This window comes from Ambystoma mexicanum, unplaced genomic scaffold, assembly GCF_040938575.1.
Source record: "Ambystoma mexicanum isolate Mex_15411 unplaced genomic scaffold, UKY_AmexF1_1 Mex_scaf1, whole genome shotgun sequence".
NCBI lineage: Eukaryota > Metazoa > Chordata > Amphibia > Caudata > Ambystomatidae > Ambystoma > Ambystoma mexicanum.
Genome location: NW_027182324.1, coordinates 4957669 through 4979324, shown reverse-complemented (window position 1 = coordinate 4979324; position 21656 = coordinate 4957669). Strand labels below are relative to the sequence as shown.

Sequence of the window (21656 nt, the reverse complement as noted above, 5' to 3'; positions counted from 1 at the left end):
AATATGAATTGCTCATTCTAATATGTGCTATTTCTGATGGCATCGCAACCTTGGGCAATATGACTCTAAGGTAGTGGAGTCCAGAGTTCTTGGATGCTTTGCCAACATTTCAAGCCTGACTGTGCTTCTAAATAGCATGAAATAGCAATCTTTGTACAAAGTTTTAATATTGGGGAGACAGATTGGTCGAAAAAAAAGCAGACAGGCGCTGCTGAGATTCGAACTCAGGATCTCCTGTTTACTAGACAGGCGCTTTAACCAACTAAGCCACAGCACCTTTTTTGCATCTGGTCTCCTTTCCTTCCTCATGTAATCATTTAGAAGTGAAATCCACTTTTTTAAGGCTGGGCTTCTGTTGCAATATAACTTTTCAAAATGTTTTCCAATTGACTGAAACTCCATTGCACAAAACGAGCATGTCATTAATCGTTGATTTAGAGTGGACTGCATTGCCCAGTGTGTGTATTGAGGAGCACATGTTCGTCTTTACTGGGGAGCAAGTTTGCACTCATGAATGTGGCAAAACATTCAAATCCGTAAGTGGGTGAACATTAAAGTCCTAGATGCTGCAAATCTCTATATCTGTATACGGAATGAATGAAAAAAGTTATGTCTCCAGTGTCAAAATGTGTGTAATGCACTAGTAATTCATTTCCTTTATTGACCAGTGAGGTAGCCATGTATGGAGGTGCTGTAGAGTGAAAATCAAGTTTCAAATGGCAGTGATCCATCTGCCTGGATAGCTCAGTAGGTAGAGCATCAGACTTTTAATCTGAGGGTCCAGGGTTCAAGTCCCTGTTCAGGCGTATCTTTGCTTCTTTTACAAAAAATTAAGCAGGAAATATGAATTGCCCATTCTAATATGTGCTATTTCTGATGGCATCGCAACCTTGGGCAATATGACTCTAAGGTAGTGGAGTCCAGAGTTCTTGGATGCTTTGCCAACATATCAAGCCTGACTGTGCTTCTAAATAGCATGAAATAGCAATCTTTGTACAAAATTTTAATATTGGGGAGACAGATTGGTCGAAAAAAAGCAGACAGGCGCTGCTGAGATTCGAACTCAGGATCTCCTGTTTACTAGACAGGCGCTTTAACCAACTAAGCCACAGCACCTTTTTTGCATCTGGTCTCCTTTCCTTCCTCATGTAATCATTTAGAAGTGAAATCCACTTTTTTAAGGCTGGGCTTCTGTTGCAATATAACTTTTCAAAATGTTTTCCAATTGACTGAAACTCCATTGCACAAAACGAGCATGTCATTAATCATCGATTTAGAGTGGACTGCATTGCCCAGTGTGTGCATTGAGGAGCACATGTTCGTCTTTACTGGGGAGCAAGTTTGCACTCATGAATGTGGCAAAACATTCAAATCCGTAAGTGGGTGAACATTAAAGTCCTAGATGCTGCAAATCTCTATATCTGGATACGGAATGACTGAAAAAAGTTATGTCTCCAGTGTCAAAATGTGTGTAATGCATTAGTAATTCATTTCCTTTATTGACCAGTGAGGTAGCCATGTATGGAGGTGCTGTAGAGTGAAAATCAAGTTTCAAATGGGCAGTGATCCCTGTGCCTGGATAGCTCAGTCGGTAGAGCATCAGACTTTTAATCTGAGGGTCCAGGGTTCAAGTCCCTGTTCAGGCGTACCTTTGCTTCTTTTACAAAAAATTAAGCAGGAAATATGAATTGCTCATTCTAATATGTGCTATTTCTGATGGCATCGCAACCTTGGGCAATATGACTCTAAGGTAGTGGAGTCCAGAGTTCTTGGATGCTTTGCCAACATTTCAAGCCTCACTGTGCTTCTAAATAGCATGAAATAGCAATCTTTGTACAAAGTTTTAATATTGGGGAGACAGATTGGTCGAAAAAAAAGCAGACAGGCGCTGCTGAGATTCGAACTCAGAATCTCCTGTTTACTAGACAGGCGCTTTAACCAACTAAGCCACAGCACCTTTTTTGCATCTGGTCTCCTTTCCTTCCTCATGTAATCATTTAGAAGTGAAATCCACTTTTTTAAGGCTGGGCTTCTGTTGCAATATAACTTTTCAAAATGTTTTCCAATTGACTGAAACTCCATTGCACAAAACGAGCATGTCATTAATCGTCGATTTAGAGTGGACTGCATTGTCCAGTGTGTGCATTGAGGAGCACATGTTCATCTTTACTGGGGAGCAAGTTTGCACTCATGAATGTGGCAAAACATTCAAATCCGTAAGTGGGTGAACATTAAAGTCCTAGATGCTGCAAATCTCTATATCTGGATACGGAATGACTGAAAAAAGTTATGGCTCCAGTGTCAAAATGTGTGTAATGCACTAGTAATTCATTTCCTTTATTGACCAGTGAGGTAGCCATGTATGGAGGTGCTGTAGAGTGAAAATCAAGTTTCAAATGGCAGTGATCCATCTGCCTGGATAGCTCAGTCGGTAGAGCATCAGACTTTGAATCTGAGGGTCCAGGGTTCAAGTCCCTGTTCAGGCGTACCTTTGCTTCTTTTACAAAAAATTAAGCAGGAAATATGAATTGCCCATTCTAATATGTGCTATTTCTGATGGCATCGCAACCTTGGGCAATATGACTCTAAGGTAGTGGAGTCCAGAGTTCTTGGATGCTTTGCCAACATATCAAGCCTGACTGTGCTTCTAAATAGCATGAAATAGCAATCTTTGTACAAAGTTTTAATATTGGGGAGACAGATTGGTCGAAAAAAAGCAGACAGGCGCTGCTGAGATTCGAACTCAGGATCTCCTGTTTACTAGACAGGCGCTTTAACCAACTAAGCCACAGCACCTTTTTTGCATATGGTCTCCTTTCCTTCCTCATGTAATCATTTAGAAGTGAAATCCACTTTTTTAAGGCTGGGCTTCTGTTGCAATATAACTTTTCAAAATGTTTTCCAATTGACTGAAACTCCATTGCACAAAACGAGCATGTCATTAATCGTCGATTTAGAGTGGACTGCATTGCCCAGTGTGTGCATTGAGGAGCACATGTTCGTCTTTACTGGGGAGCAAGTTTGCACTCATGAATGTGGCAAAACATTAAAATCCGTAAGTGGGTGAACATTAAAGTCCTAGATGCTGCAAATCTCTATATCTGGATACGGAATGACTGAAAAAAGTTATGTCTCCAGTGTCAAAAAGTGTGTAATGCACTAGTAATTAATTTCCTTTATTGACCAGTGAGGTAGCCATGTATGGAGGTGCTGTAGAGTGAAAATCAAGTTTCAAATAGGCAGTGATCCTTGTGCCTGGATAGCTCAGTCGGTAGAGCATCAGACTTTTAATCTGAGGGCCCAGGGTTCAAGTCCCTGTTCAGGCGTACCTGTGCTTCTTTTACAAAAAATTAAGCAGGAAATATGAATTGCTCATTCTAATATGTGCTATTTCTGATGGCATCGCAACCTTGGGCAATATGACTCTAAGGTAGTGGAGTCCAGAGTTCTTGGATGCTTTGCCAACATTTCAAGCCTCACTGTGCTTCTAAATAGCATGAAATAGCAATCTTTGTACAAAGTTTTAATATTGGGGAGACAGATTGGTCGAAAAAAAAGCAGACAGGCGCTGCTGAGATTCGAACTCAGAATCTCCTGTTTACTAGACAGGCGCTTTAACCAACTAAGCCACAGCACCTTTTTTGCATCTGGTCTCCTTTCCTTCCTCATGTAATCATTTAGAAGTGAAATCCACTTTTTTAAGGCTGGGCTTCTGTTGCAATATAACTTTTCAAAATGTTTTCCAATTGACTGAAACTCCATTGCACAAAACGAGCATGTCATTAATCGTCGATTTAGAGTGGACTGCATTGCCCAGTGTGTGCATTGAGGAGCACATGTTCATCTTTACTGGGGAGCAAGTTTGCACTCATGAATGTGGCAAAACATTCAAATCCGTAAGTGGGTGAACATTAAAGTCCTAGATGCTGCAAATCTCTATATCTGGATACGGAATGACTGAAAAAAGTTATGGCTCCAGTGTCAAAATGTGTGTAATGCACTAGTAATTCATTTCCTTTATTGACCAGTGAGGTAGCCATGTATGGAGGTGCTGTAGAGTGAAAATCAAGTTTCAAATGGCAGTGATCCATCTGCCTGGATAGCTCAGTCGGTAGAGCATCAGACTTTTAATCTGAGGGTCCAGGGTTCAAGTCCCTGTTCAGGCGTACCTTTGCTTCTTTTACAAAAAATTAAGCAGGAAATATGAATTGCCCATTCTAATATGTGCTATTTCTGATGGCATCGCAACCTTGGGCAATATGACTCTAAGGTAGTGGAGTCCAGAGTTCTTGGATGCTTTGCCAACATATCAAGCCTGACTGTGCTTCTAAATAGCATGAAATAGCAATCTTTGTACAAAGTTTTAATATTGGGGAGACAGATTGGTCGAAAAAAAGCAGACAGGCGCTGCTGAGATTCGAACTCAGGATCTCCTGTTTACTAGACAGGCGCTTTAACCAACTAAGCCACAGCACCTTTTTTGCATCTGGTCTCCTTTCCTTCCTCATGTAATCATTTAGAAGTGAAATCCACTTTTTTAAGGCTGGGCTTCTGTTGCAATATAACTTTTCAAAATGTTTTCCAATTGACTGAAACTCCATTGCACAAAACGAGCATGTCATTAATCGTCGATTTAGAGTGGACTGCATTGCCCAGTGTGTGCATTGAGGAGCACATGTTCGTCTTTACTGGGGAGCAAGTTTGCACTCATGAATGTGGCAAAACATTAAAATCCGTAAGTGGGTGAACATTAAAGTCCTAGATGCTGCAAATCTCTATATCTGGATACGGAATGACTGAAAAAAGTTATGTCTCCAGTGTCAAAATGTGTGTAATGCACTAGTAATTCATTTCCTTTATTGACCAGTGAGGTAGCCATGTATGGAGGTGCTGTAGAGTGAAAATCAAGTTTCAAATGGGCAGTGATCCCTGTGCCTGGATAGCTCAGTCGGTAGAGCATCAGACTTTTAATCTGAGGGTCCAGGGTTCAAGTCCCTGTTCAGGCGCATCTTTGCTTCTTTTACAAAAAATTTAGCAGGAAATATGAATTGCTCATTCTAATATGTGCTATTTCTGATGGCATCGCAACCTTGGGCAATATGACTCTAAGGTAGTGGAGTCCAGAATTCTTGGATGCTTTGCCAACATTTCAAGCCTGACTGTGCTTCTAAATAGCATGAAATAACAATCTTTGTACAAAGTTTTAATATTGGGGAGCCAGATTGGTCGAAAAAAAAGCAGACAGGCGCTGCTGAGATTCGAACTCAGGATCTCCTGTTTACTAGACAGGCGCTTTAACCAACTAAGCCACAGCACCTCTTTTGCATCTGATCTCCTTTCCTTCCTCATGTAATCATTTAGAAGTGAAATCCACTTTTTTTAAGGCTGGGCTTCTGTTGCAATATAACTTTACAAAATGTTTTCCAATTGACTGAAACTCCATTGCACAAAACGAGCATGTCATTAATCGTTGATTTAGAGTGGACTGCATTGCCCAGTGTGTGTATTGAGGAGCACATGTTCGCCTTTACTGGGGAGCAATTTTGCACTCATGAATGTGGCAAAACATTCAAATCCGTAAGTGGGTGAACATTAAAGTCCTAGATGCTGCAAATCTCTATATCTGGATAAGGAATGACTGAAAAAAGTTATGTCTCCAGTGTCAAAATGTGTGTAATGCACTAGTAATTCATTTCCTTTATTGACCAGTGAGGTAGCCATGTATGGAGGCGCTGTAGAGTGAAAATCAAGTTTCAAATGGCAGTGATCCATGTGCCTGGATAGCTCAGTCGGTAGAGCATCAGACTTTTAATCTGAGGGTCCAGGGTTCAAGTCCCTGTTCAGGCGTATCTTTGCTTCTTTTACAAAAAATTTAGCAGGAAATATGAATTGCTCATTCTAATATGTGCTATTTCTGATGGCATCGCAACCTTGGGCAATATGACTCTAAGGTAGTGGAGTCCAGAATTCTTGGATGCTTTGCCAACATTTCAAGCCTGACTGTGCTTCTAAATAGCATGAAATAGCAATCTTTGTACAAAGTTTTAATATTGGGGAGACAGATTGGTCGAAAAAAAAGCAGACAGGCGCTGCTGAGATTCGAACTCAGGATCTCCTGTTTACTAGACAGGCGCTTTAACCAACTAAGCCACAGCACCTTTTTTGCATCTGGTCTCCTTTCCTTCCTCATGTAATCATTTAGAAGTGAAATCCACTTTTTTAAGGCTGGGCTTCTATTGCAATATAACTTTTCAAAATGTTTTCCAATTGACTGAAACTCCATTGCACAAAACGAGCATGTCATTAATCGTCGATTTAGAGTGGACTGCATTGCCCAGTGTGTGCATTGAGGAGCACATGTTCGTCTTTACTGGGGAGCAAGTTTGCACTCATGAATGTGGCAAAACATTCAAATCCGTAAGTGGGTGAACATTAAAGTCCTAGATGCTGCAAATCTCTATATCTGGATACGGAATGAATGAAAAAAGTTATGTCTCCAGTGTCAAAATGTGTGTAATGCACTAGTAATTCATATCCTTTATTGACCAGTGAGCTAGCCATGTATGGAGGTGCTGTAGAGTGAAAATCAAGTTTCAAATGAGCAGTGATCCTTGTGCCTGGGTAGCTCAGTCGGTAGAGCATCAGACTTTTAATCTGAGGGTCCAGGGTTCAAGTCCCTGTTCAGGGGTACCTTTGCTTCTTTTACAAAAAATTAAGCAGGAAATATGAATTGCTCATTCTAATATGTGCTATTTCTGATGGCATCGCAACCTTGGGCAATATGACTCTAAGGTAGTGGAGTCCAGAGTTCTTGGATGCTTTGCCAACATTTCAAGCCTGACTGTGCTTCTAAATAGCATGAAATAGCAATCTTTGTACAAAGTTTTAATATTGGGGAGACAGATTGGTCGAAAAAAAAGCAGACAGGCGCTGCTGAGATTCGAACTCAGGATCTCCTGTTTACTAGACAGGCGCTTTAACCAACTAAGCCACAGCACCTTTTCTGCATCTGGTCTCCTTTCCTTCCTCATGTAATCATTTAGAAGTGAAATCCACTTTTTTAAGGCTGGGCTTCTGTTGCAATATAACTTTTCAAAATGTTTTCCAATTGACTGAAACTCCATTGCACAAAACGAGCATGTCATTAATCGTCGATTTAGAGTGGACTGCATTGCCCAGTGTGTGCATTGAGGAGCACATGTTTGTCTTTACTGGGGAGCAAGTTTGCACTCATGAATGTGGCAAAACATTAAAATCCGTAAGTGGGTGAACATTAAAGTCCTAGATGCTGCAAATCTCTATATCTGGATACGGAATGACTGAAAAAAGTTATGTCTCCAGTGTCAAAATGTGTGTAATGCACTAGTAATTAATTTCCTTTATTGACCAGTGAGGTAGCCATGTATGGAGGTGCTGTAGAGTGAAAATCAAGTTTCAAATGGGCAGTGATCCCTGTGCCTGGATAGCTCAGTCGGTAGAGCATCAGACTTTTAATCTGAGGGTCCAGGGTTCAAGTCCCTGTTCAGGCGTACCTTTGCTTCTTTTACAAAAAATTAAGCAGGAAATATGAATTGCTCATTCTAATATGTGCTATTTCTGATGGCATCGCAACCTTGGGCAATATGACTCTAAGGTAGTGGAGTCCAGAGTTCTTGGATGCTTTGCCAACATTTCAAGCCTGACTGTGCTTCTAAATAGCATGAAATAGCAATCTTTGTACAAAGTTTTAATATTGGGGAGACAGATTGGTCGAAAAAAAAGCAGACAGGCGCTGCTGAGATTCGAACTCAGGATCTCCTGTTTACTAGACAGGCGCTTTAACCAACTAAGCCACAGCACCTTTTTTGCATCTGGTCTCCTTTCCTTCCTCATGTAATCATTTAGAAGTGAAATCCACTTTTTTAAGGCTGGGCTTCTATTGCAATATAACTTTTCAAAATGTTTTCCAATTGACTGAAACTCCATTGCACAAAACGAGCATGTCATTAATCGTCGATTTAGAGTGGACTGCATTGCCCAGTGTGTGCATTGAGGAGCACATGTTCGTCTTTACTGGGGAGCAAGTTTGCACTCATGAATGTGGCAAAACATTCAAATCCGTAAGTGGGTGAACATTAAAGTCCTAGATGCTGCAAATCTCTATATCTGGATACGGAATGACTGAAAAAAGTTATGTCTCCAGTGTCAAAATGTGTGTAATGCACTAGTAATTCATTTCCTTTATTGACCAGTGAGGTAGCCATGTATGGAGGTGCTGTAGAGTGAAAATCAAGTTTCAAATGGGCAGTGATCATTGTGCCTGGATAGCTCAGTTGGTAGAGCATCAGACTTTTAATCTGAGGGTCCAGGGTTCAAGTCCCTGTTCAGGCGTACCTTTGCTTCTTTTACAAAAAATTAAGCAGGAAATATGAATTGCTCATTCTAATATGTGCTATTTCTGATGGCATCGCAACCTTGGGCAATATGACTCTAAGGTAGTGGAGTCCAGAGTTCTTGGATGCTTTGCCAACATTTCAAGCTTGACTGTGCTTCTAAATAGCATGAAATAGCAATCTTTGTACAAAGTTTTAATATTGGGGAGACAGATTGGTCGAAAAAAAAGCAGACAGGCGCTGCTGAGATTCGAACTCAGGATCTCCTGTTTATTAGACAGGCGCTTTAACCAACTAAGCCACAGCACCTTTTTTGCATCTGGTCTCCTTTCCTTCCTCATGTAATCATTTAGAAGTGAAATCCACTTTTTTAAGGCTGGGCTTCTGTTGCAATATAACTTTTCAAAATGTTTTCCAATTGACTGAAACTCCATTGCACAAAACGAGCATGTCATTAATCGTCGATTTAGAGTGGACTGCATTGCCCAGTGTGTGCATTGAGGAGCACATGTTCGTCTTTACTGGGGAGCAAGTTTGCACTCATGAATGTGGCAAAACATTCAAATCCGTAAGTGGGTGAACATTAAAGTCCTAGATGCTGCAAATCTCTATATCTGGATACGGAATGACTGAAAAAAGTTATGTCTCCAGTGTCAAAATGTGTGTAATGCACTAGTAATTCATTTCCTTTATTGACCAGTGAGGTAGCCATGTATGGAGGTGCTGTAGAGTGAAAATCAAGTTTCAAATGGCAGTGATCCATCTGCCTGGATAGCTCAGTCGGTAGAGCATCAGACTTTTAATCTGAGAGTCCAGGGTTCAAGTCCCTGTTCAGGCGTATCTTTGCTTCTTTTACAAAAAATTAAGCAGGAAATATGAATTGCCCATTCTAATATGTGCTATTTCTGATGGCATCGCAACCTTGGGCAATATGACTCTAAGGTAGTGGAGTCCAGAGTTCTTGGATGCTTTGCCAACATATCAAGCCTGACTGTGCTTCTAAATAGCATGAAATAGCAATCTTTGTACAAAATTTTAATATTGGGGAGACAGATTGGTCGAAAAAAAGCAGACAGGCGCTGCTGAGATTCGAACTCAGGATCTCCTGTTTACTAGACAGGCGCTTTAACCAACTAAGCCACAGCACCTTTTTTGCATCTGGTCTCCTTTCCTTCCTCATGTAATCATTTAGAAGTGAAATCCACTTTTTTAAGGCTGGGCTTCTGTTGCAATATAACTTTTCAAAATGTTTTCCAATTGACTGAAACTCCATTGCACAAAACGAGCATGTCATTAATCATCGATTTAGAGTGGACTGCATTGCCCAGTGTGTGCATTGAGGAGCACATGTTCGTCTTTACTGGGGAGCAAGTTTGCAATCATGAATGTGGCAAAACATTCAAATCCGTAAGTGGGTGAACATTAAAGTCCTAGATGCTGCAAATCTCTATATCTGGATACGGAATGACTGAAAAAAGTTATGTCTCCAGTGTCAAAATGTGTGTAATGCACTAGTAATTCATTTCCTTTATTGACCAGTGAGGTAGCCATGTATGGAGGTGCTGTAGAGTGAAAATCAAGTTTCAAATGGGCAGTGATCCCTGTGCCTGGATAGCTCAGTCGGTAGAGCATCAGACTTTTAATCTGAGGGTCCAGGGTTCAAGTCCCTGTTCAGGCGTACCTTTGCTTCTTTTACAAAAAATTAAGCAGGAAATATGAATTGCTCATTCTAATATGTGCTATTTCTGATGGCATCGCAACCTTGGGCAATATGACTCTAAGGTAGTGGAGTCCAGAGTTCTTGGATGCTTTGCCAACATTTCAAGCCTCACTGTGCTTCTAAATAGCATGAAATAGCAATCTTTGTACAAAGTTTTAATATTGGGGAGACAGATTGGTCGAAAAAAAAGCAGACAGGCGCTGCTGAGATTCGAACTCAGAATCTCCTGTTTACTAGACAGGCGCTTTAACCAACTAAGCCACAGCACCTTTTTTGCATCTGGTCTCCTTTCCTTCCTCATGTAATCATTTAGAAGTGAAATCCACTTTTTTAAGGCTGGGCTTCTGTTGCAATATAACTTTTCAAAATGTTTTCCAATTGACTGAAACTCCATTGCACAAAACGAGCATGTCATTAATCGTCGATTTAGAGTGGACTGCATTGTCCAGTGTGTGCATTGAGGAGCACATGTTCATCTTTACTGGGGAGCAAGTTTGCACTCATGAATGTGGCAAAACATTCAAATCCGTAAGTGGGTGAACATTAAAGTCCTAGATGCTGCAAATCTCTATATCTGGATACGGAATGACTGAAAAAAGTTATGGCTCCAGTGTCAAAATGTGTGTAATGCACTAGTAATTCATTTCCTTTATTGACCAGTGAGGTAGCCATGTATGGAGGTGCTGTAGAGTGAAAATCAAGTTTCAAATGGCAGTGATCCATCTGCCTGGATAGCTCAGTCGGTAGAGCATCAGACTTTTAATCTGAGGGTCCAGGGTTCAAGTCCCTGTTCAGGCGTACCTTTGCTTCTTTTACAAAAAATTAAGCAGGAAATATGAATTGCCCATTCTAATATGTGCCATTTCTGATGGCATCGCAACCTTGGGCAATATGACTCTAAGGTAGTGGAGTCCAGAGTTCTTGGATGCTTTGCCAACATATCAAGCCTGACTGTGCTTCTAAATAGCATGAAATAGCAATCTTTGTACAAAGTTTTAATATTGGGGAGACAGATTGGTCGAAAAAAAGCAGACAGGCGCTGCTGAGATTCGAACTCAGGATCTCCTGTTTACTAGACAGGCGCTTTAACCAACTAAGCCACAGCACCTTTTTTGCATATGGTCTCCTTTCCTTCCTCATGTAATCATTTAGAAGTGAAATCCACTTTTTTAAGGCTGGGCTTCTGTTGCAATATAACTTTTCAAAATGTTTTCCAATTGACTGAAACTCCATTGCACAAAACGAGCATGTCATTAATCGTCGATTTAGAGTGGACTGCATTGCCCAGTGTGTGCATTGAGGAGCACATGTTCGTCTTTACTGGGGAGCAAGTTTGCACTCATGAATGTGGCAAAACATTAAAATCCGTAAGTGGGTGAACATTAAAGTCCTAGATGCTGCAAATCTCTATATCTGGATACGGAATGACTGAAAAAAGTTATGTCTCCAGTGTCAAAATGTGTGTAATGCACTAGTAATTCATTTCCTTTATTGACCAGTGAGGTAGCCATGTATGGAGGTGCTGTAGAGTGAAAATCAAGTTTCAAATGGGCAGTGATCCCTGTGCCTGGATAGCTCAGTCGGTAGAGCATCAGACTTTTAATCTGAGGGTCCAGGGTTCAAGTCCCTGTTCAGGCGTATCTTTGCTTCTTTTACAAAAAATTTAGCAGGAAATATGAATTGCTCATTCTAATATGTGCTATTTCTGATGGCATCGCAACCTTGGGCAATATGACTCTAAGGTAGTGGAGTCCAGAATTCTTGGATGCTTTGCCAACATTTCAAGCCTGACTGTGCTTCTAAATAGCATGAAATAACAATCTTTGTACAAAGTTTTAATATTGGGGAGACAGATTGGTCGAAAAAAAAGCAGACAGGCGCTGCTGAGATTCGAACTCAGGATCTCCTGTTTACTAGACAGGCGCTTTAACCAACTAAGCCACAGCACCTCTTTTGCATCTGATCTCCTTTCCTTCCTCATGTAATCATTTAGAAGTGAAATCCACTTTTTTTAAGGCTGGGCTTCTGTTGCAATATAACTTTACAAAATGTTTTCCAATTGACTGAAACTCCATTGCACAAAACGAGCATGTCATTAATCGTTGATTTAGAGTGGACTGCATTGCCCAGTGTGTGTATTGAGGAGCACATGTTCGCCTTTACTGGGGAGCAATTTTGCACTCATGAATGTGGCAAAACATTCAAATCCGTAAGTGGGTGAACATTAAAGTCCTAGATGCTGCAAATCTCTATATCTGGATAAGGAATGACTGAAAAAAGTTATGTCTCCAGTGTCAAAATGTGTGTAATGCACTAGTAATTCATTTCCTTTATTGACCAGTGAGGTAGCCATGTATGGAGGCGCTGTAGAGTGAAAATCAAGTTTCAAATGGCAGTGATCCATGTGCCTGGATAGCTCAGTCGGTAGAGCATCAGACTTTTAATCTGAGGGTCCAGGGTTCAAGTCCCTGTTCAGGCGTACCTTTGCTTCTTTTACAAAAAATTAAGCAGGAAATATGAATTGCTCATTCTAATATGTGCTGTTTCTGATGGCATCGCAACCTTGGGCAATATGACTCTAAGGTAGTGGAGTCCAGAGTTCTTGGATGCTTTGCCAACATTTCAAGCCTGACTGTGCTTCTAAATAGCATGAAATAGCAATCTTTGTACAAAGTTTTAATATTGGGGAGACAGATTGGTCGAAAAAAAAGCAGACAGGCGCTGCTGAGATTCGAACTTAGGATCTCCTGTTTACTAGACAGGCGCTTTAACCAACTAAGCCACAGCACCTTTTTTGCATCTGGTCTCCTTTCCTTCCTCATGTAATCATTTAGAAGTGAAATCCACTTTTTTAAGGCTGGGCTTCTGTTGCAATATAACTTTTCAAAATGTTTTCCAATTGACTGAAACTCCATTGCACAAAACGAGCATGTCATTAATCGTCGATTTAGAGTGGACTGCATTGCCCAGTGTGTGCATTGAGGAGCACATGTTCGTCTTTACTGGGGAGCAAGTTTGCACTCATGAATGTGGCAAAACATTCAAATCCGTAAGTGGGTGAACATTAAAGTCCTAGATGCTGCAAATCTCTATATCTGGATACGGAATGACTGAAAAAAGTTATGTCTCCAGTGTCAAAATGTGTGTAATGCACTAGTAATTCATTTCCTTTATTGACCAGTGAGGTAGCCATGTATGGAGGTGCTGTAGAGTGAAAATCAAGTTTCAAATGGGCAGTGATCCTTGTGCCTGGATAGCTCAGTCGGTAGAGCATCAGACTTTTAATCTGAGGGTCCAGGGTTCAAGTCCCTGTTCAGGCGTACCTTTGCTTCTTTTACAAAAAATTAAGCAGGAAATATGAATTGCTCATTCTAATATGTGCTATTTCTGATGGCATCGCAACCTTGGGCAATATGACTCTAAGGTAGTGGAGTCCAGAGTTCTTGGATGCTTTGCCAACATTTCAAGCCTGACTGTGCTTCTAAATAGCATGAAATAGCAATCTTTGTACAAAGTTTTAATATTGGGGAGACAGATTGGTCGAAAAAAAAGCAGACAGGCGCTGCTGAGATTCGAACTCAGGATCTCCTGTTTACTAGACAGGCGCTTTAACCAACTAAGCCACAGCACCTTTTTTGCATCTGGTCTCCTTTCCTTCCTCATGTAATCATTTAGAAGTGAAATCCACTTTTTTAAGGCTGGGCTTCTGTTGCAATATAACTTTTCAAAATGTTTTCCAATTGACTGAAACTCCATTGCACAAAACGAGCATGTCATTAATCGTTGATTTAGAGTGGACTGCATTGCCCAGTGTGTGTATTGAGGAGCACATGTTCGTCTTTACTGGGGAGCAAGTTTGCACTCATGAATGTGGCAAAACATTCAAATCCGTAAGTGGGTGAACATTAAAGTCCTAGATGCTGCAAATCTCTATATCTGTATACGGAATGAATGAAAAAAGTTATGTCTCCAGTGTCAAAATGTGTGTAATGCACTAGTAATTCATTTCCTTTATTGACCAGTGAGGTAGCCATGTATGGAGGTGCTGTAGAGTGAAAATCAAGTTTCAAATGGCAGTGATCCATCTGCCTGGATAGCTCAGTCGGTAGAGCATCAGACTTTTAATCTGAGGGTCCAGGGTTCAAGTCCCTGTTCAGGCGTATCTTTGCTTCTTTTACAAAAAATTAAGCAGGAAATATGAATTGCCCATTCTAATATGTGCTATTTCTGATGGCATCGCAACCTTGGGCAATATGACTCTAAGGTAGTGGAGTCCAGAGTTCTTGGATGCTTTGCCAACATATCAAGCCTGACTGTGCTTCTAAATAGCATGAAATAGCAATCTTTGTACAAAATTTTAATATTGGGGAGACAGATTGGTCGAAAAAAAGCAGACAGGCGCTGCTGAGATTCGAACTCAGGATCTCCTGTTTACTAGACAGGCGCTTTAACCAACTAAGCCACAGCACCTTTTTTGCATCTGGTCTCCTTTCCTTCCTCATGTAATCATTTAGAAGTGAAATCCACTTTTTTAAGGCTGGGCTTCTGTTGCAATATAACTTTTCAAAATGTTTTCCAATTGACTGAAACTCCATTGCACAAAACGAGCATGTCATTAATCATCGATTTAGAGTGGACTGCATTGCCCAGTGTGTGCATTGAGGAGCACATGTTCGTCTTTACTGGGGAGCAAGTTTGCACTCATGAATGTGGCAAAACATTCAAATCCGTAAGTGGGTGAACATTAAAGTCCTAGATGCTGCAAATCTCTATATCTGGATACGGAATGACTGAAAAAAGTTATGTCTCCAGTGTCAAAATGTGTGTAATGCACTAGTAATTCATTTCCTTTATTGACCAGTGAGGTAGCCATGTATGGAGGTGCTGTAGAGTGAAAATCAAGTTTCAAATGGGCAGTGATCCCTGTGCCTGGATAGCTCAGTCGGTAGAGCATCAGACTTTTAATCTGAGGGTCCAGGGTTCAAGTCCCTGTTCAGGCGTACCTTTGCTTCTTTTACAAAAAATTAAGCAGGAAATATGAATTGCTCATTCTAATATGTGCTATTTCTGATGGCATCGCAACCTTGGGCAATATGACTCTAAGGTAGTGGAGTCCAGAGTTCTTGGATGCTTTGCCAACATTTCAAGCCTCACTGTGCTTCTAAATAGCATGAAATAGCAATCTTTGTACAAAGTTTTAATATTGGGGAGACAGATTGGTCGAAAAAAAAGCAGACAGGCGCTGCTGAGATTCGAACTCAGAATCTCCTGTTTACTAGACAGGCGCTTTAACCAACTAAGCCACAGCACCTTTTTTGCATCTGGTCTCCTTTCCTTCCTCATGTAATCATTTAGAAGTGAAATCCACTTTTTTAAGGCTGGGCTTCTGTTGCAATATAACTTTTCAAAATGTTTTCCAATTGACTGAAACTCCATTGCACAAAACGAGCATGTCATTAATCGTCGATTTAGAGTGGACTGCATTGTCCAGTGTGTGCATTGAGGAGCACATGTTCATCTTTACTGGGGAGCAAGTTTGCACTCATGAATGTGGCAAAACATTCAAATCCGTAAGTGGGTGAACATTAAAGTCCTAGATGCTGCAAATCTCTATATCTGGATACGGAATGACTGAAAAAAGTTATGGCTCCAGTGTCAAAATGTGTGTAATGCACTAGTAATTCATTTCCTTTATTGACCAGTGAGGTAGCCATGTATGGAGGTGCTGTAGAGTGAAAATCAAGTTTCAAATGGCAGTGATCCATCTGCCTGGATAGCTCAGTCGGTAGAGCATCAGACTTTGAATCTGAGGGTCCAGGGTTCAAGTCCCTGTTCAGGCGTACCTTTGCTTCTTTTACAAAAAATTAAGCAGGAAATATGAATTGCCCATTCTAATATGTGCTATTTCTGATGGCATCGCAACCTTGGGCAATATGACTCTAAGGTAGTGGAGTCCAGAGTTCTTGGATGCTTTGCCAACATATCAAGCCTGACTGTGCTTCTAAATAGCATGAAATAGCAATCTTTGTACAAAGTTTTAATATTGGGGAGACAGATTGGTCGAAAAAAAGCAGACAGGCGCTGCTGAGATTCGAACTCAGGATCTCCTGTTTACTAGACAGGCGCTTTAACCAACTAAGCCACAGCACCTTTTTTGCATATGGTCTCCTTTCCTTCCTCATGTAATCATTTAGAAGTGAAATCCACTTTTTTAAGGCTGGGCTTCTGTTGCAATATAACTTTTCAAAATGTTTTCCAATTGACTGAAACTCCATTGCACAAAACGAGCATGTCATTAATCGTCGATTTAGAGTGGACTGCATTGCCCAGTGTGTGCATTGAGGAGCACATGTTCGTCTTTACTGGGGAGCAAGTTTGCACTCATGAATGTGGCAAAACATTAAAATCCGTAAGTGGGTGAACATTAAAGTCCTAGATGCTGCAAATCTCTATATCTGGATACGGAATGACTGAAAAAAGTTATGTCTCCAGTGTCAAAAAGTGTGTAATGCACTAGTAATTAATTTCCTTTATTGACCAGTGAGGTAGCCATGTATGGAGGTGCTGTAGAGTGAAAATCAAGTTTCAAATAGGCAGTGATCCTTGTGCCTGGATAGCTCAGTCGGTAGAGCATCAGACTTTTAATCTGAGGGCCCAGGGTTCAAGTCCCTGTTCAGGCGTACCTGTGCTTCTTTTACAAAAAATTAAGCAGGAAATATGAATTGCTCATTCTAATATGTGCTATTTCTGATGGCATCGCAACCTTGGGCAATATGACTCTAAGGTAGTGGAGTCCAGAGTTCTTGGATGCTTTGCCAACATTTCAAGCCTCACTGTGCTTCTAAATAGCATGAAATAGCAATCTTTGTACAAAGTTTTAATATTGGGGAGACAGATTGGTCGAAAAAAAAGCAGACAGGCGCTGCTGAGATTCGAACTCAGAATCTCCTGTTTACTAGACAGGCGCTTTAACCAACTAAGCCACAGCACCTTTTTTGCATCTGGTCTCCTTTCCTTCCTCATGTAATCATTTAGAAGTGAAATCCACTTTTTTAAGGCTGGGCTTCTGTTGCAATATAACTTTTCAAAATGTTTTCCAATTGACTGAAACTCCATTGCACAAAACGAGCATGTCATTAATCGTCGATTTAGAGTGGACTGCATTGCCCAGTGTGTGCATTGAGGAGCACATGTTCATCTTTACTGGGGAGCAAGTTTGCACTCATGAATGTGGCAAAACATTCAAATCCGTAAGTGGGTGAACATTAAAGTCCTAGATGCTGCAAATCTCTATATCTGGATACGGAATGACTGAAAAAAGTTATGTCTCCAGTGTCAAAATGTGTGTAATGCACTAGTAATTCATTTCCTTTATTGACCAGTGAGGTAGCCATGTATGGAGGTGCTGTAGAGTGAAAATCAAGTTTCAAATGGGCAGTGATCCCTGTGCCTGGATAGCTCAGTCGGTAGAGCATCAGACTTTTAATCTGAGGGTCCAGGGTTCAAGTCCCTGTTCAGGCGCATCTTTGCTTCTTTTACAAAAAATTTAGCAGGAAATATGAATTGCTCATTCTAATATGTGCTATTTCTGATGGCATCGCAACCTTGGGCAATATGACTCTAAGGTAGTGGAGTCCAGAATTCTTGGATGCTTTGCCAACATTTCAAGCCTGACTGTGCTTCTAAATAGCATGAAATAACAATCTTTGTACAAAGTTTTAATATTGGGGAGACAGATTGGTCGAAAAAAAAGCAGACAGGCGCTGCTGAGATTCGAACTCAGGATCTCCTGTTTACTAGACAGGCGCTTTAACCAACTAAGCCACAGCACCTCTTTTGCATCTGATCTCCTTTCCTTCCTCATGTAATCATTTAGAAGTGAAATCCACTTTTTTTAAGGCTGGGCTTCTGTTGCAATATAACTTTACAAAATGTTTTCCAATTGACTGAAACTCCATTGCACAAAACGAGCATGTCATTAATCGTTGATTTAGAGTGGACTGCATTGCCCAGTGTGTGTATTGAGGAGCACATGTTCGCCTTTACTGGGGAGCAATTTTGCACTCATGAATGTGGCAAAACATTCAAATCCGTAAGTGGGTGAACATTAAAGTCCTAGATGCTGCAAATCTCTATATCTGGATAAGGAATGACTGAAAAAAGTTATGTCTCCAGTGTCAAAATGTGTGTAATGCACTAGTAATTCATTTCCTTTATTGACCAGTGAGGTAGCCATGTATGGAGGCGCTGTAGAGTGAAAATCAAGTTTCAAATGGCAGTGATCCATGTGCCTGGATAGCTCAGTCGGTAGAGCATCAGACTTTTAATCTGAGGGTCCAGGGTTCAAGTCCCTGTTCAGGCGTATCTTTGCTTCTTTTACAAAAAATTTAGCAGGAAATATGAATTGCTCATTCTAATATGTGCTATTTCTGATGGCATCGCAACCTTGGGCAATATGACTCTAAGGTAGTGGAGTCCAGAATTCTTGGATGCTTTGCCAACATTTCAAGCCTGACTGTGCTTCTAAATAGCATGAAATAGCAATCTTTGTACAAAGTTTTAATATTGGGGAGACAGATTGGTCGAAAAAAAAGCAGACAGGCGCTGCTGAGATTCGAACTCAGGATCTCCTGTTTACTAGACAGGCGCTTTAACCAACTAAGCCACAGCACCTTTTTTGCATCTGGTCTCCTTTCCTTCCTCATGTAATCATTTAGAAGTGAAATCCACTTTTTTAAGGCTGGGCTTCTATTGCAATATAACTTTTCAAAATGTTTTCCAATTGACTGAAACTCCATTGCACAAAACGAGCATGTCATTAATCGTCGATTTAGAGTGGACTGCATTGCCCAGTGTGTGCATTGAGGAGCACATGTTCGTCTTTACTGGGGAGCAAGTTTGCACTCATGAATGTGGCAAAACATTCAAATCCGTAAGTGGGTGAACATTAAAGTCCTAGATGCTGCAAATCTCTATATCTGGATACGGAATGAATGAAAAAAGTTATGTCTCCAGTGTCAAAATGTGTGTAATGCACTAGTAATTCATATCCTTTATTGACCAGTGAGCTAGCCATGTATGGAGGTGCTGTAGAGTGAAAATCAAGTTTCAAATGAGCAGTGATCCTTGTGCCTGGGTAGCTCAGTCGGTAGAGCATCAGACTTTTAATCTGAGGGTCCAGGGTTCAAGTCCCTGTTCAGGGGTACCTTTGCTTCTTTTACAAAAAATTAAGCAGGAAATATGAATTGCTCATTCTAATATGTGCTATTTCTGATGGCATCGCAACCTTGGGCAATATGACTCTAAGGTAGTGGAGTCCAGAGTTCTTGGATGCTTTGCCAACATTTCAAGCCTGACTGTGCTTCTAAATAGCATGAAATAGCAATCTTTGTACAAAGTTTTAATATTGGGGAGACAGATTGGTCGAAAAAAAAGCAGACAGGCGCTGCTGAGATTCGAACTCAGGATCTCCTGTTTACTAGACAGGCGCTTTAACCAACTAAGCCACAGCACCTTTTCTGCATCTGGTCTCCTTTCCTTCCTCATGTAATCATTTAGAAGTGAAATCCACTTTTTTAAGGCTGGGCTTCTGTTGCAATATAACTTTTCAAAATGTTTTCCAATTGACTGAAACTCCATTGCACAAAACGAGCATGTCATTAATCGTCGATTTAGAGTGGACTGCATTGCCCAGTGTGTGCATTGAGGAGCACATGTTTGTCTTTACTGGGGAGCAAGTTTGCACTCATGAATGTGGCAAAACATTAAAATCCGTAAGTGGGTGAACATTAAAGTCCTAGATGCTGCAAATCTCTATATCTGGATACGGAATGACTGAAAAAAGTTATGTCTCCAGTGTCAAAATGTGTGTAATGCACTAGTAATTAATTTCCTTTATTGACCAGTGAGGTAGCCATGTATGGAGGTGCTGTAGAGTGAAAATCAAGTTTCAAATGGGCAGTGATCCCTGTGCCTGGATAGCTCAGTCGGTAGAGCATCAGACTTTTAATCTGAGGGTCCAGGGTTCAAGTCCCTGTTCAGGCGTACCTTTGCTTCTTTTACAAAAAATTAAGCAGGAAATATGAATTGCTCATTCTAATATGTGCTATTTCTGATGGCATCGCAACCTTGGGCAATATGACTCTAAGGTAGTGGAGTCCAGAGTTCTTGGATGCTTTGCCAACATTTCAAGCCTGACTGTGCTTCTAAATAGCATGAAATAGCAATCTTTGTACAAAGTTTTAATATTGGGGAGACAGATTGGTCGAAAAAAAAGCAGACAGGCGCTGCTGAGATTCGAACTCAGGATCTCCTGTTTACTAGACAGGCGCTTTAACCAACTAAGCCACAGCACCTTTTTTGCATCTGGTCTCCTTTCCTTCCTCATGTAATCATTTAGAAGTGAAATCCACTTTTTTAAGGCTGGGCTTCTATTGCAATATAACTTTTCAAAATGTTTTCCAATTGACTGAAACTCCATTGCACAAAACGAGCATGTCATTAATCGTCGATTTAGAGTGGACTGCATTGCCCAGTGTGTGCATTGAGGAGCACATGTTCGTCTTTACTGGGGAGCAAGTTTGCACTCATGAATGTGGCAAAACATTCAAATCCGTAAGTGGGTGAACATTAAAGTCCTAGATGCTGCAAATCTCTATATCTGGATACGGAATGACTGAAAAAAGTTATGTCTCCAGTGTCAAAATGTGTGTAATGCACTAGTAATTCATTTCCTTTATTGACCAGTGAGGTAGCCATGTATGGAGGTGCTGTAGAGTGAAAATCAAGTTTCAAATGGGCAGTGATCATTGTGCCTGGATAGCTCAGTTGGTAGAGCATCAGACTTTTAATCTGAGGGTCCAGGGTTCAAGTCCCTGTTCAGGCGTACCTTTGCTTCTTTTACAAAAAATTAAGCAGGAAATATGAATTGCTCATTCTAATATGTGCTATTTCTGATGGCATCGCAACCTTGGGCAATATGACTCTAAGGTAGTGGAGTCCAGAGTTCTTGGATGCTTTGCCAACATTTCAAGCTTGACTGTGCTTCTAAATAGCATGAAATAGCAATCTTTGTACAAAGTTTTAATATTGGGGAGACAGATTGGTCGAAAAAAAAGCAGACAGGCGCTGCTGAGATTCGAACTCAGGATCTCCTGTTTATTAGACAGGCGCTTTAACCAACTAAGCCACAGCACCTTTTTTGCATCTGGTCTCCTTTCCTTCCTCATGTAATCATTTAGAAGTGAAATCCACTTTTTTAAGGCTGGGCTTCTGTTGCAATATAACTTTTCAAAATGTTTTCCAATTGACTGAAACTCCATTGCACAAAACGAGCATGTCATTAATCGTCGATTTAGAGTGGACTGCATTGCCCAGTGTGTGCATTGAGGAGCACATGTTCGTCTTTACTGGGGAGCAAGTTTGCACTCATGAATGTGGCAAAACATTCAAATCCGTAAGTGGGTGAACATTAAAGTCCTAGATGCTGCAAATCTCTATATCTGGATACGGAATGACTGAAAAAAGTTATGTCTCCAGTGTCAAAATGTGTGTAATGCACTAGT

At 40.7% G+C, this 21656-nt stretch overlaps 24 non-coding genes across 24 annotated transcripts; 4 read left to right on the top strand and 20 right to left on the bottom strand.

Moving 5' to 3' along the window:
• Positions 1 to 203: 203 nt before the first annotated feature.
• Positions 204 to 277, bottom strand: TRNAT-AGU (transfer RNA threonine (anticodon AGU)). Its single transcript has one exon. It is a non-coding gene; the product is annotated as a tRNA-Thr (tRNA).
• Positions 278 to 1042: 765 nt separating this feature from the next.
• Positions 1043 to 1116, bottom strand: TRNAT-AGU (transfer RNA threonine (anticodon AGU)). The gene has a single exon. It is a non-coding gene; the product is annotated as a tRNA-Thr (tRNA).
• Positions 1117 to 2413: 1297 nt separating this feature from the next.
• Positions 2414 to 2486, top strand: TRNAQ-UUG (transfer RNA glutamine (anticodon UUG)). Its single transcript has one exon. It is a non-coding gene; the product is annotated as a tRNA-Gln (tRNA).
• A 236-nt stretch (positions 2487 to 2722) lies between these two features.
• TRNAT-AGU (transfer RNA threonine (anticodon AGU)) lies at positions 2723 to 2796 on the bottom strand. Its single transcript has one exon. It is a non-coding gene; the product is annotated as a tRNA-Thr (tRNA).
• Positions 2797 to 4402: 1606 nt separating this feature from the next.
• On the bottom strand, positions 4403 to 4476 carry TRNAT-AGU (transfer RNA threonine (anticodon AGU)). The gene has a single exon. It is a non-coding gene; the product is annotated as a tRNA-Thr (tRNA).
• A 767-nt stretch (positions 4477 to 5243) lies between these two features.
• Positions 5244 to 5317, bottom strand: TRNAT-AGU (transfer RNA threonine (anticodon AGU)). Its single transcript has one exon. It is a non-coding gene; the product is annotated as a tRNA-Thr (tRNA).
• A 767-nt stretch (positions 5318 to 6084) lies between these two features.
• TRNAT-AGU (transfer RNA threonine (anticodon AGU)) lies at positions 6085 to 6158 on the bottom strand. Its single transcript has one exon. It is a non-coding gene; the product is annotated as a tRNA-Thr (tRNA).
• A 767-nt stretch (positions 6159 to 6925) lies between these two features.
• TRNAT-AGU (transfer RNA threonine (anticodon AGU)) lies at positions 6926 to 6999 on the bottom strand. Its single transcript has one exon. It is a non-coding gene; the product is annotated as a tRNA-Thr (tRNA).
• Positions 7000 to 7766: 767 nt separating this feature from the next.
• On the bottom strand, positions 7767 to 7840 carry TRNAT-AGU (transfer RNA threonine (anticodon AGU)). The gene has a single exon. It is a non-coding gene; the product is annotated as a tRNA-Thr (tRNA).
• A 457-nt stretch (positions 7841 to 8297) lies between these two features.
• Positions 8298 to 8370, top strand: TRNAK-UUU (transfer RNA lysine (anticodon UUU)). The gene has a single exon. It is a non-coding gene; the product is annotated as a tRNA-Lys (tRNA).
• Positions 8371 to 8607: 237 nt separating this feature from the next.
• Positions 8608 to 8681, bottom strand: TRNAI-AAU (transfer RNA isoleucine (anticodon AAU)). The gene has a single exon. It is a non-coding gene; the product is annotated as a tRNA-Ile (tRNA).
• A 765-nt stretch (positions 8682 to 9446) lies between these two features.
• Positions 9447 to 9520, bottom strand: TRNAT-AGU (transfer RNA threonine (anticodon AGU)). Its single transcript has one exon. It is a non-coding gene; the product is annotated as a tRNA-Thr (tRNA).
• Positions 9521 to 11126: 1606 nt separating this feature from the next.
• TRNAT-AGU (transfer RNA threonine (anticodon AGU)) lies at positions 11127 to 11200 on the bottom strand. Its single transcript has one exon. It is a non-coding gene; the product is annotated as a tRNA-Thr (tRNA).
• A 767-nt stretch (positions 11201 to 11967) lies between these two features.
• TRNAT-AGU (transfer RNA threonine (anticodon AGU)) lies at positions 11968 to 12041 on the bottom strand. The gene has a single exon. It is a non-coding gene; the product is annotated as a tRNA-Thr (tRNA).
• A 1608-nt stretch (positions 12042 to 13649) lies between these two features.
• Positions 13650 to 13723, bottom strand: TRNAT-AGU (transfer RNA threonine (anticodon AGU)). Its single transcript has one exon. It is a non-coding gene; the product is annotated as a tRNA-Thr (tRNA).
• A 765-nt stretch (positions 13724 to 14488) lies between these two features.
• Positions 14489 to 14562, bottom strand: TRNAT-AGU (transfer RNA threonine (anticodon AGU)). Its single transcript has one exon. It is a non-coding gene; the product is annotated as a tRNA-Thr (tRNA).
• Positions 14563 to 15859: 1297 nt separating this feature from the next.
• Positions 15860 to 15932, top strand: TRNAQ-UUG (transfer RNA glutamine (anticodon UUG)). The gene has a single exon. It is a non-coding gene; the product is annotated as a tRNA-Gln (tRNA).
• Positions 15933 to 16168: 236 nt separating this feature from the next.
• Positions 16169 to 16242, bottom strand: TRNAT-AGU (transfer RNA threonine (anticodon AGU)). Its single transcript has one exon. It is a non-coding gene; the product is annotated as a tRNA-Thr (tRNA).
• A 1608-nt stretch (positions 16243 to 17850) lies between these two features.
• Positions 17851 to 17924, bottom strand: TRNAT-AGU (transfer RNA threonine (anticodon AGU)). Its single transcript has one exon. It is a non-coding gene; the product is annotated as a tRNA-Thr (tRNA).
• A 767-nt stretch (positions 17925 to 18691) lies between these two features.
• TRNAT-AGU (transfer RNA threonine (anticodon AGU)) lies at positions 18692 to 18765 on the bottom strand. Its single transcript has one exon. It is a non-coding gene; the product is annotated as a tRNA-Thr (tRNA).
• A 767-nt stretch (positions 18766 to 19532) lies between these two features.
• Positions 19533 to 19606, bottom strand: TRNAT-AGU (transfer RNA threonine (anticodon AGU)). Its single transcript has one exon. It is a non-coding gene; the product is annotated as a tRNA-Thr (tRNA).
• Positions 19607 to 20373: 767 nt separating this feature from the next.
• Positions 20374 to 20447, bottom strand: TRNAT-AGU (transfer RNA threonine (anticodon AGU)). Its single transcript has one exon. It is a non-coding gene; the product is annotated as a tRNA-Thr (tRNA).
• A 457-nt stretch (positions 20448 to 20904) lies between these two features.
• Positions 20905 to 20977, top strand: TRNAK-UUU (transfer RNA lysine (anticodon UUU)). Its single transcript has one exon. It is a non-coding gene; the product is annotated as a tRNA-Lys (tRNA).
• Positions 20978 to 21214: 237 nt separating this feature from the next.
• Positions 21215 to 21288, bottom strand: TRNAI-AAU (transfer RNA isoleucine (anticodon AAU)). The gene has a single exon. It is a non-coding gene; the product is annotated as a tRNA-Ile (tRNA).
• Positions 21289 to 21656: the final 368 nt, after the last annotated feature.